The sequence below is a fragment of the Nannospalax galili genome, unplaced genomic scaffold (genome assembly GCF_000622305.1).
Source record: "Nannospalax galili isolate Female #2095 unplaced genomic scaffold, S.galili_v1.0 scaffold663, whole genome shotgun sequence".
Classification (NCBI taxonomy): domain Eukaryota; kingdom Metazoa; phylum Chordata; class Mammalia; order Rodentia; family Spalacidae; genus Nannospalax; species Nannospalax galili.
This window is the reverse complement of record NW_008351881.1, coordinates 6316562-6325155: the sequence shown is the minus strand read 5'-3', so window position 1 is coordinate 6325155 and position 8594 is coordinate 6316562. Positions and strand designations below refer to the sequence as shown.

At 40.6% G+C, this 8594-nt stretch overlaps 1 protein-coding gene across 17 annotated transcripts in view; it reads left to right on the top strand.

The window, feature by feature from the left end:
* The window catches only part of Mpdz (multiple PDZ domain crumbs cell polarity complex component), a 218880-nt gene that overhangs the window by 6649 nt on the left and 203637 nt on the right, over positions 1-8594 (top strand). Inside the window, exon 1 of one of the 17 annotated variants that reach the window (XM_029553947.1) lies at positions 6758-6773. The exons of the other annotated variants lie outside the window; for them this stretch is intronic. The gene's annotated coding sequence lies outside the window, so the exon portion shown is untranslated. Of the gene's footprint in view, positions 1-6757; positions 6774-8594 lie in introns of those variants that run through there. 17 annotated transcript variants of the gene reach the window in all.

Genomic DNA, 8594 nt, shown 5'->3' with positions numbered 1-8594 from the left:
TTTTGCCACTGTGGATATATCCCTGAAAGAAAAAGCAAACAACTAAATGAAAATTTTTACCTTCCTGAAATCTGTATAACATGTTGAGATTTTCCAGAACCCTTTCAGGCTCAATGTATCTATAAGGAACACATTTCCAGCCCCTCTGAACAGCTGGGACATTTATCTGTCTGCTGTTGTTCTTTCAATTAACAATGTGTCCATATTTCCAGTGTCCCAGGTTAAAAGCTTTGGGAGAGTCAGCTGGTGTTGATGCCATTCACTCACCCCTCTGCTCCTAGTGACCACTGAGTCCTTTGGAGTCCCTCTAGTGAATGTGTCTGCGTCTTTTCTGTTATTATAACTGCCTTAATCTGGATACCCAGTGTTTTTCTGCTGGACTTCTTACCAGCTGGCTGTGGCACCATTATTTCTTTTTCCCTTTGGTGAATTGTTTACCTTCCTGCCAGAACTGATTTTCCCTAAGGTAAGTTTTAGGATCATCTCATCCTCGGTTTCCTCACCAGTGTCGGTATGGACCATGCAGCTAAAATTTCTTCTGGGAGGCACAAAGGATGTCTGGCCCCCTCCTCTCTTGGTCCCTATGACAAACTGAGGTCCGATTTCTGTTGTCTGGGAAACCAGTGAGTTCATTGGGTTTACTTACAGAGCACTGGGTGAGCGTATACTTACAGGAATGTGGGTTTTCCCCTCCTAAGGCAGCACTGCAAAGGTTCCATCCAGGCTTCCCCACAGCCGCACAAAATGGTGAGACACCCCTCCGTTGTGTACCCTTAGCCCCTCCCTTTCTTGCAGCTAGGGCTGGCTGGTTGGTTGGGAGTGTGGCTGACTTTCCCTACCCCACCTTTCTTTCTGAGAGGAACATTCAACAAACTTAGCTGTGATAGTCTAGGCAAGTGGTTATCACTTGTGTGCAACCAAGCTTTGGAAGAGGATGTTGGAGGAAAGTCTGTGGCACACACCAGTATGCTGGCAGGGCAGTGCCAAGCACGTCATGGAAGTACCACTTTCCTGGTCTCCCTCATTGCTTCACTGAGAACTGCCACACATTGTCACTTGATTTGGGCTCTTTGTGGTTTCTTGTCTTAGTAAGTAGGATTTCCTCAGGAAGAATGTGCCCCCTTCTCCTGGCTCTCCCATGTGCTCCTTCTGTGCACATCCTTCAGGATGTGGTTCATGCGTCAAATTTCCAGATTCCTTCAGACTTGTGCTGATGGAGTTAGTACCTGGCACATTCACAGTGTGGAGGTGTTACTTTTTCCATCTCACTGAGAGCTCAGAAGTTAGGTATCTGCCTTTATTCTTTGCCATATACTTCAGGGAAAGGCAAATGAAGATTGTAGAGTTTGAATAGTTCTCTTAATTAAAAATATGACTGAAATTAGATATGAAGATGTGTAAACTGATCTCTAGAGTGTTGCTGAAAAAGAAAGAGACTTAAGATTGGAAACTTGAATGTTTAAAACAATACTGTAATGCATAAGAGTTATTCTAGTGGTGAAAAATTGTTAGAAACACAGTCTTCATGCTTGAGTGTTCTGAGCAATACCAGTGGCTTAGTGGAGGGCTAGGAGGTGATTAGAGTGCTTGTCTGGTCCTTAGGAAGTCCTTTGTGAAGCCGTTATTGATGTCAGCCTGATAAGGTCTAGAATCCCTCATGACAGAAGCTCATGGGCATACTTAGGGGAGGTTTTCTTGATGAGGTTAATTGAAGTGGGAAGATCCACCCTAAAAGTAGGTGGCACCATCCCCTGGGCGAGGATCCTGAACTGTATATAAAAGAAAGTGAGCTAAGTACAAGCATTCATTCATTGTCCTCTGCTTTCTGATCGTGGATGTCATGTGACTGTCTACTTCAAGCTCCTAATAACTTGAGTTCTCTGCCATCAACTATGAGTTTAAATAAACACTTTCACCCTTTTTAAAGTATTTTATCACAGCAGTAGGAAAAGAAACAAAGACAGTCCTGTCCTGTTGGAATATCACAAGAAGGGACAGAGAGAGGGGAGAAGGGAATGGAAGGACTCCGAATTCTGAGCTTAGTTTTATTGGGTAAATATACCTGTGCCTCATGACTAGGAAGATTAGAAAGCTTAGTTAATACTTGCTCAAATAATAGAGTAGTTCATTTTGGGTTAATATATATCAATGTCTACATTTTGAGATCAGTATTTATAATTTTATTTTGTGGTTGATTTTCTGAAAAACAAAACAAAACAAAACACCGAACAACCCAGCAACAGATCAGCTAATTATTTAATAATTATTACATTTTATTGTAATAAAAATGCCCAGTGGCTTCTGTCGTAGTCAACTCAGTGTTTTTTTCTCCGGGGATTCTGACAGCTAAGCCACAAGGAAACCAGCTCAGATCCAATGTCTCTGACCACACCTTGCCCCTTCGTGAGAGAAGTGAAATAGAGTGAAGCTCTTCCTTTGAGACAGATTTCACTTTGGCGAAGGAAATGATTCAGTTCCCCCCATGCCTCTGTCAGTAAACAGCACTAGCTGTTTCCGGCTAGCTTGGTGAATGTACGGAAGTTTCCAGGGCTTCCGAAGCCATCTCGGGCAGCTCGGACTTTCCGTCTCCTTCACCTTCCTCCCTTCAGTGTTTTCTCTTCCTTTTCTGGTACATTTGCTTTTGTGCCTTGCTGAACATCAGAAAGATTCTCTTTCCATTTGACGTCTGTAAATAACTTGCTACCTTATGCGTCAATACCTTGACTAAATTTTGGAGTTTGCAATTGTTGAGTTAGGTTTTACTCCTTTGAAGTCCCATGGGGGATGATTTTTTGAGACTTTTACTAGTATAAAAACAGTTTTTAGTGCTGGGGAGATGACTCTGTGGATGAAGTGCTTGCCATTCAGGATTGAAGACCAGAGTTCATAACTCTAAGACCCAACAAAGCTGGGCAGAAGTGGTCAGCACCTGTGATCCCAGCCCTAGGCGACAGAGACAGGATTTCCCCAGGGGCAAGCTGGCTAACTAGCTAACCAGTCTAGATGAAATTGGGGCACTCCAGGATCAGCTAGGGACCTGGACCTTGCCTCAATAAATAAAAGAGTGAGCAAGGGCACTTGACATCAACTCTGGGCCCCACATTCATGGGCACACATGTGCACACTTACATACATACTGCCACACACATGCGGGCATGCAGGCACTGCACATGCGTATATCACACATGCAAAAAAGTTTTCAGTAATGGGAACGATGCCCTAAATATACCTTGTACTTCTCTGCATAGATAAGACATGGGGTAGTTTGCAATCTTACCTCAGAAGTGAGCAACTTTGGTTTATATTAAGGAGTTGCTGATTTCATAAATAAGCATTCTGATGACTGTTGGAAACAGCAGAAGTGTACAGACACTAAAGTATAAAACAGCAATGATAGTAGCCTTAGTGTGCCTATTACTTCTAGACATTTTGCAGATGTTGCTGTCATAGCCCACTTTACCCACCACATAAGGCAGCTCCAAGGGGTCAAGACTCAACCTGAGATCTCATTACTAGGAAAATGGGAGAGTTTATTCAAGAGAATTATTTATAAAGCAACTATGGAAACTTTGATAGCACAACTGCCTGAGCTACTTAATCTGAAGGCGTAGAATTATTATCTGTCCCACATTCTTTATTATTATTATTATTATTATTATTATTATTATTATTATTGTCCAGAGGTGTGACTTGGTGCAGAGGGACTTCTTTACTTTAGACCCTGTATATTGCCAGGTTAGGTTTACATGTAAGCTGTGTTACTTACATGCTGCATGTATGTGGTGGAAGATATTCACCGTCTTATCTGAAAATAGTATCTAAATGCATTTATGGAAAGTTTGTGTGTTCTGCTTAAGGAAACAGGTACATATAACAGCTGTTTTAGAAACAGTTCTAATTTGCACAGCAAAAACAATGCCAGTTTTGATGTGTACACGTTCAAGTGTGTATTTTTTTTTTTTTTATTCTCAGGAATAGTCATTACTGCAGTACATTTAATAGCAAGTAATTCTTAAATGTAGTTTTATTGCCAGCTGTTACTAAATAGGACATTTTAAAAGCTCCAGATAATCAATTGTTGCCTTCATGTGTTGATTACAATAAACCTACATTTTGGACATTCCTCTTGAAGGGAGTATTTGATGGCTGCTTGTGCCTGAGGCGTAAACCTGCTGTCCTCAATCAGGAAAATGCACAGAAGTCCAATGGTTTTTTTAAGGGAATCTCGTCGGAGTAGATTTGCCATTTGGTCATGGTTTTTAATCTTTTCTCCCCCTTCCCAGTCCCTTTCTGCCACCAGATTCTTTTGTAGGCAAATGGATCTTTTTTTTTTTTTTATCAGAAATCATTTAGATAATTTTTGATGTTTTATTACATAGTTTTCATATATGCTACTTTATTATATAGAATCCCGTTGTAACAGCTGTAGTAAACGCTTGTTCTTCCAGCTGTATAAAATATGGTGTTAGGAAGTTTGGAAATAAAAAGCAAAAATTTTAGTATTTTAAAATAATCATTAATAATTGTGAAAGAAAGTGTTGGCTTCTGGGCGCTGAATTCGATGGTTTTGAAATGTTCTTTCAAAGCCACTGTGAAGATTAGGCTTAGGAAGAGTGAGAGTTGCTCACTCACAGCCCTCACATTTCCTGCACTGTACATGCATGGCATTTCTCTGTACAGACCTGGAGCACAACCCGCAGTACTCACAGGTCATTCGTCACCACAAGCATGGCACAGGGGAGGAAGTGCGCACATTGACTGGTACTCTGATGTCCTGTTTTCTTCCCAGACGGCTGCTGATCAGAAACATGAGCCTGACTTTTCTTGAGTTAAATTGCAAACTTTCTCTTCATGCCTATCCAAATTCAGCAAAGGGAAATCATGGGAGTCACAAACTGAATTTAGAAGGCGCTGATTGATGGGGAAGGATAAAAATATCTAGTTATGTATAGTATTTTCTAGCTCAGTGGTAACTAAGTAGGTGATATGATAGACAACACTCTTCATCATTTCGTAAAAAGATTGCAGAACTGGAGAAACATTTTGGAAAAATAATAGACAATGGTGGATAGAGTTTCTTGGAGCATTAGAAGGAAACCCCTGGAAAATGACCTTGGAGAGCCATGTAAGCTTGAGGTGTGTGGGTAGGGAGTTAAGCTGAGCCTGCATGGTTAGAATATTCTGCTCTGCCACCCCGGGTCCACAGTTTTTCAGTGATGGAAGGTTTGTCCCGGTTCACTACCTTCTCACACTCCACCAGGAATCTCTGTTAGAATGGACAAAGCCACGTGCTCTGCTCAGTATCAACACTTCCTCTCACCAACACAGGGGAAATCCTGTCATTGAGTAGACTCCCAAGGAGTGACCGGCATCTTCAGTTCTGGCCCCTCCTCTTGTAGCTGAGCACTAATGCAGACCCAGTAGCGGCCGTGTTTCTGGGTCCTGTGGGGATGCTTGAATATCGGTGCTTTTCATAAGCATGGAGGACCCAGTCTGCCCATTGGGGAATTACCTCGTTCCAGGCAGGTAAAAGGGCAGGCAGCAGGAGCCAGAATTAACTTCCCTGGGGAGTTTGTTTCCAGCGTAGGCATTGCAACTGAGAATTCTGTGCTGCAACGTTAATGCTTCTGTATGTTTGAGGTTTGCCCAAGAAAACACTGTGGCCAAAGTGAGTGTTTATGGGAAGGTAGGTGCCTCTGGAGCCCCGCTTGACACATTTATCTGCAAAAGCACCCCTTGGAGGAACCTTTGTGCCTGGCTCTAACCAAGAAATATGTGTGGCATGTGGCATCTTGGCCCTTAACACTGAAAATACAGTGAACCGGGGCAAACCGCCCAACAACCCAGATTCCTTTGCTTTTCTCCAGGGAGTGAGAGGACAGAGAGGCTAAATCTTCGTTTTCAGAAGCATCTTTCCCTGAGTCACTATGTTTGGAGTAGGTTAATTTGGTGGCTGGGTCCTATCCTGTATCTATATAGCAAGAAGGAGCTTTGTTTTAGGAATGGAGGGTGTGGGAAATGGGTCCCCTGAGAGAAGGTATTGGATTCCATAATTTTAATGCTTATTTTGGCCTAAAAAACCCTGACTTGATGAAGGTGGAAGGGAAGGAGATAAAATAATACAATGGACTTTAAACAGAATTGATTTAGCTAATATTTTAAAAATGTTCAGTCAGTTAAGTAGTTGAATGACAGCCGCAGCCCACAGTTAGGAGCTCAGACACACCTCTGATTTGTGTGTGCCAACCTCAGTGAGCCTCACCTTTTCTGAACTACATATGTTTTGAGGTTTTGATTCTAAAATTGACTCCCTAGGTGAGTATAAGCAAGAAATAAAATAATTTAACAAAAAAATCATGAATTATAATTGAAGTGGATTTGAATCTACTCAGGAAGTAGATATGAATCTGAATCTGGTGAAATGTCTTTGTAAAATGGTACTTTTGTGTTTTGGTATCTGAAGGAAATACCTGTGTTTTTGAAAGGACCAAAGTTCTTGAGCCAACCATGGCTGAAAAAAAAATCACTTTCAAAACTTCAGAGTAATTTTCAAAATCAAAGCAAATTTAATGAATATTTAGTTATTATTTGTAGAATAATTATATTCATAAGTATTGTTTTAATTTTTGTTTTCCATGTATTTTCCTTTTAGGTAATTTTCCCTCCTTCTAGAAAGAAAAAAAGGAAGCAAATAATACTGGGAAATGCCCAAGAAAAGGACTGAAATAATACTGTTTTCACCCAAATTTGTTTAAAACATGTGGATCTTTAAAGTAATGATTTGATTTATAGTTCATGTTTGTTTTATGCAATTGCATAGTAACAAGCCTCTTTCCCATATTTTGATATTGTTACGTATGTTATAACTGTTCATTATGCATTGTGTTGCTATTTGAACATATGTGAAAGATGATGCATTTCTTTAATTGACACAGATTTATATTTGGGTTTACCCACTTTCCCGGAGATAGGACTTCTATTTTTTATTTATTTAAAAAAATTTTTATTGAGCTTTTGTAATTTCATACAATAGTTCTTAATCAAATTTAGAGCCCCTCCGCCATCCATGCTCCCCCATTTCCCCACCAGACCTCATGTATTCCACCTTACACATTAAGTTCATCCAGTCAAGCATTTGTACCCAGATGTCCTTCAGTATAAGTTTGTTCACCGGAGTCTAGTCAGCCCATTTAGAGACTGTATATAAGGCATACTCTTCCTTCATCCAGCATCAAATAGTCTCCAGTAGTTCTCAGTGTAGGCCTGGTCTGCCACCCATTTCTCTCTTACTTTCTGAGCCCTCGTTCAATTGAGTTCGCATGGTCCTGTGCTCAATGCCACCACTGCCACCAGTTCACATGTGCAGGCTTCCAGTGGCCTGAAAGCCTCTGCTTCCCGGTGTTCATGAATCAGCCCTGGCTCTTACAGTCTTTCTGCCCCCTCTTCCACAATGGGTGGGTGAGGTTCAATGTAGGAGTCCCAAGATGAGACTTTTAAACGGTTTGGTTGTATCCTCATCCAAATGAACACCAGCAACCCAGGACCACTTGCTGAGGAGCTGCACAATGGCCTGGGCCCTCCCACATCAATTAAAAATTGAGTGACCCACAGACATGGCCACAGGCCAGTCAGATGGAGGCAGTGCCTCAGCTAAGGTTCCCTCTTCCCAAGTGTGTCAGGTTGACAACTGGAGCTATCCAGCACAAGGACCATAAATGTCTTCTTCTGAGGCTTTGATGTAAAGCAGCTTGGTTTAAAACTAGAAGTAGAGAAGTGTCCGAATATCAAAATGTCACTGAAAATGATTGTTTAGGAGATACTATTGAAGAATGCATTATATAATATTTCTTTTAGTTTTGCTATAGTTAAGTTGTAGAGCCTGAAGAAGTTATTGTGTGAGAATGGTTAAAAAGTATTCAAAATGATGTAATAGTGAAAAGAGCAGTCGTTTTTTTTGATAAGAAGGATGGTAGGGAAGATTTGAAAAATATGGTAAATGGATGAAACTAGAAACTGTTATACTAAGTGAAGTAACACAGACTCATGAAAAAAATCGACATATGTTTTCCCTCATATGTGGATCCTAAAACTGAACCCCGATAAGTGAGTATGTATCCAGACATAACTACAGGAACCATAATAATGGAAAGGAAACAGGGAGGTAAAGGAAAAGAAAGAACCTGAAAAAGAAGAACAATAGGAAACAGGCCTTACTAAGGGGGATATGGATAAAAATTGGGTTAGTTTAAGGGAGGGGGGACGAAGAGTATACAAGGAACCTAGGGGATAAAGGGAAAGAAGGAGCTCAAAAAGGTAGGACTGTAGGAGAAGGGTATTATTAAAGATCTTCATTTCATTATTAAAATACACAGTTTCATACAGAAAATTTCATTTCCAATGTAATTAACACTAAGATGTTTATACATGTGTTTCTAATATCTATATATCTGATTACTACTAGTCATAGTTGGTTACTTTCCAAACTCCTTGGCATCTGAGCATGGATATAAAGTCATCAGGTAGATTTCAGTGGTAATGTTTTTCACGTCTACTAATTGAGCAAATTTTTATGTTTCGAAGAATTATTGTTATTT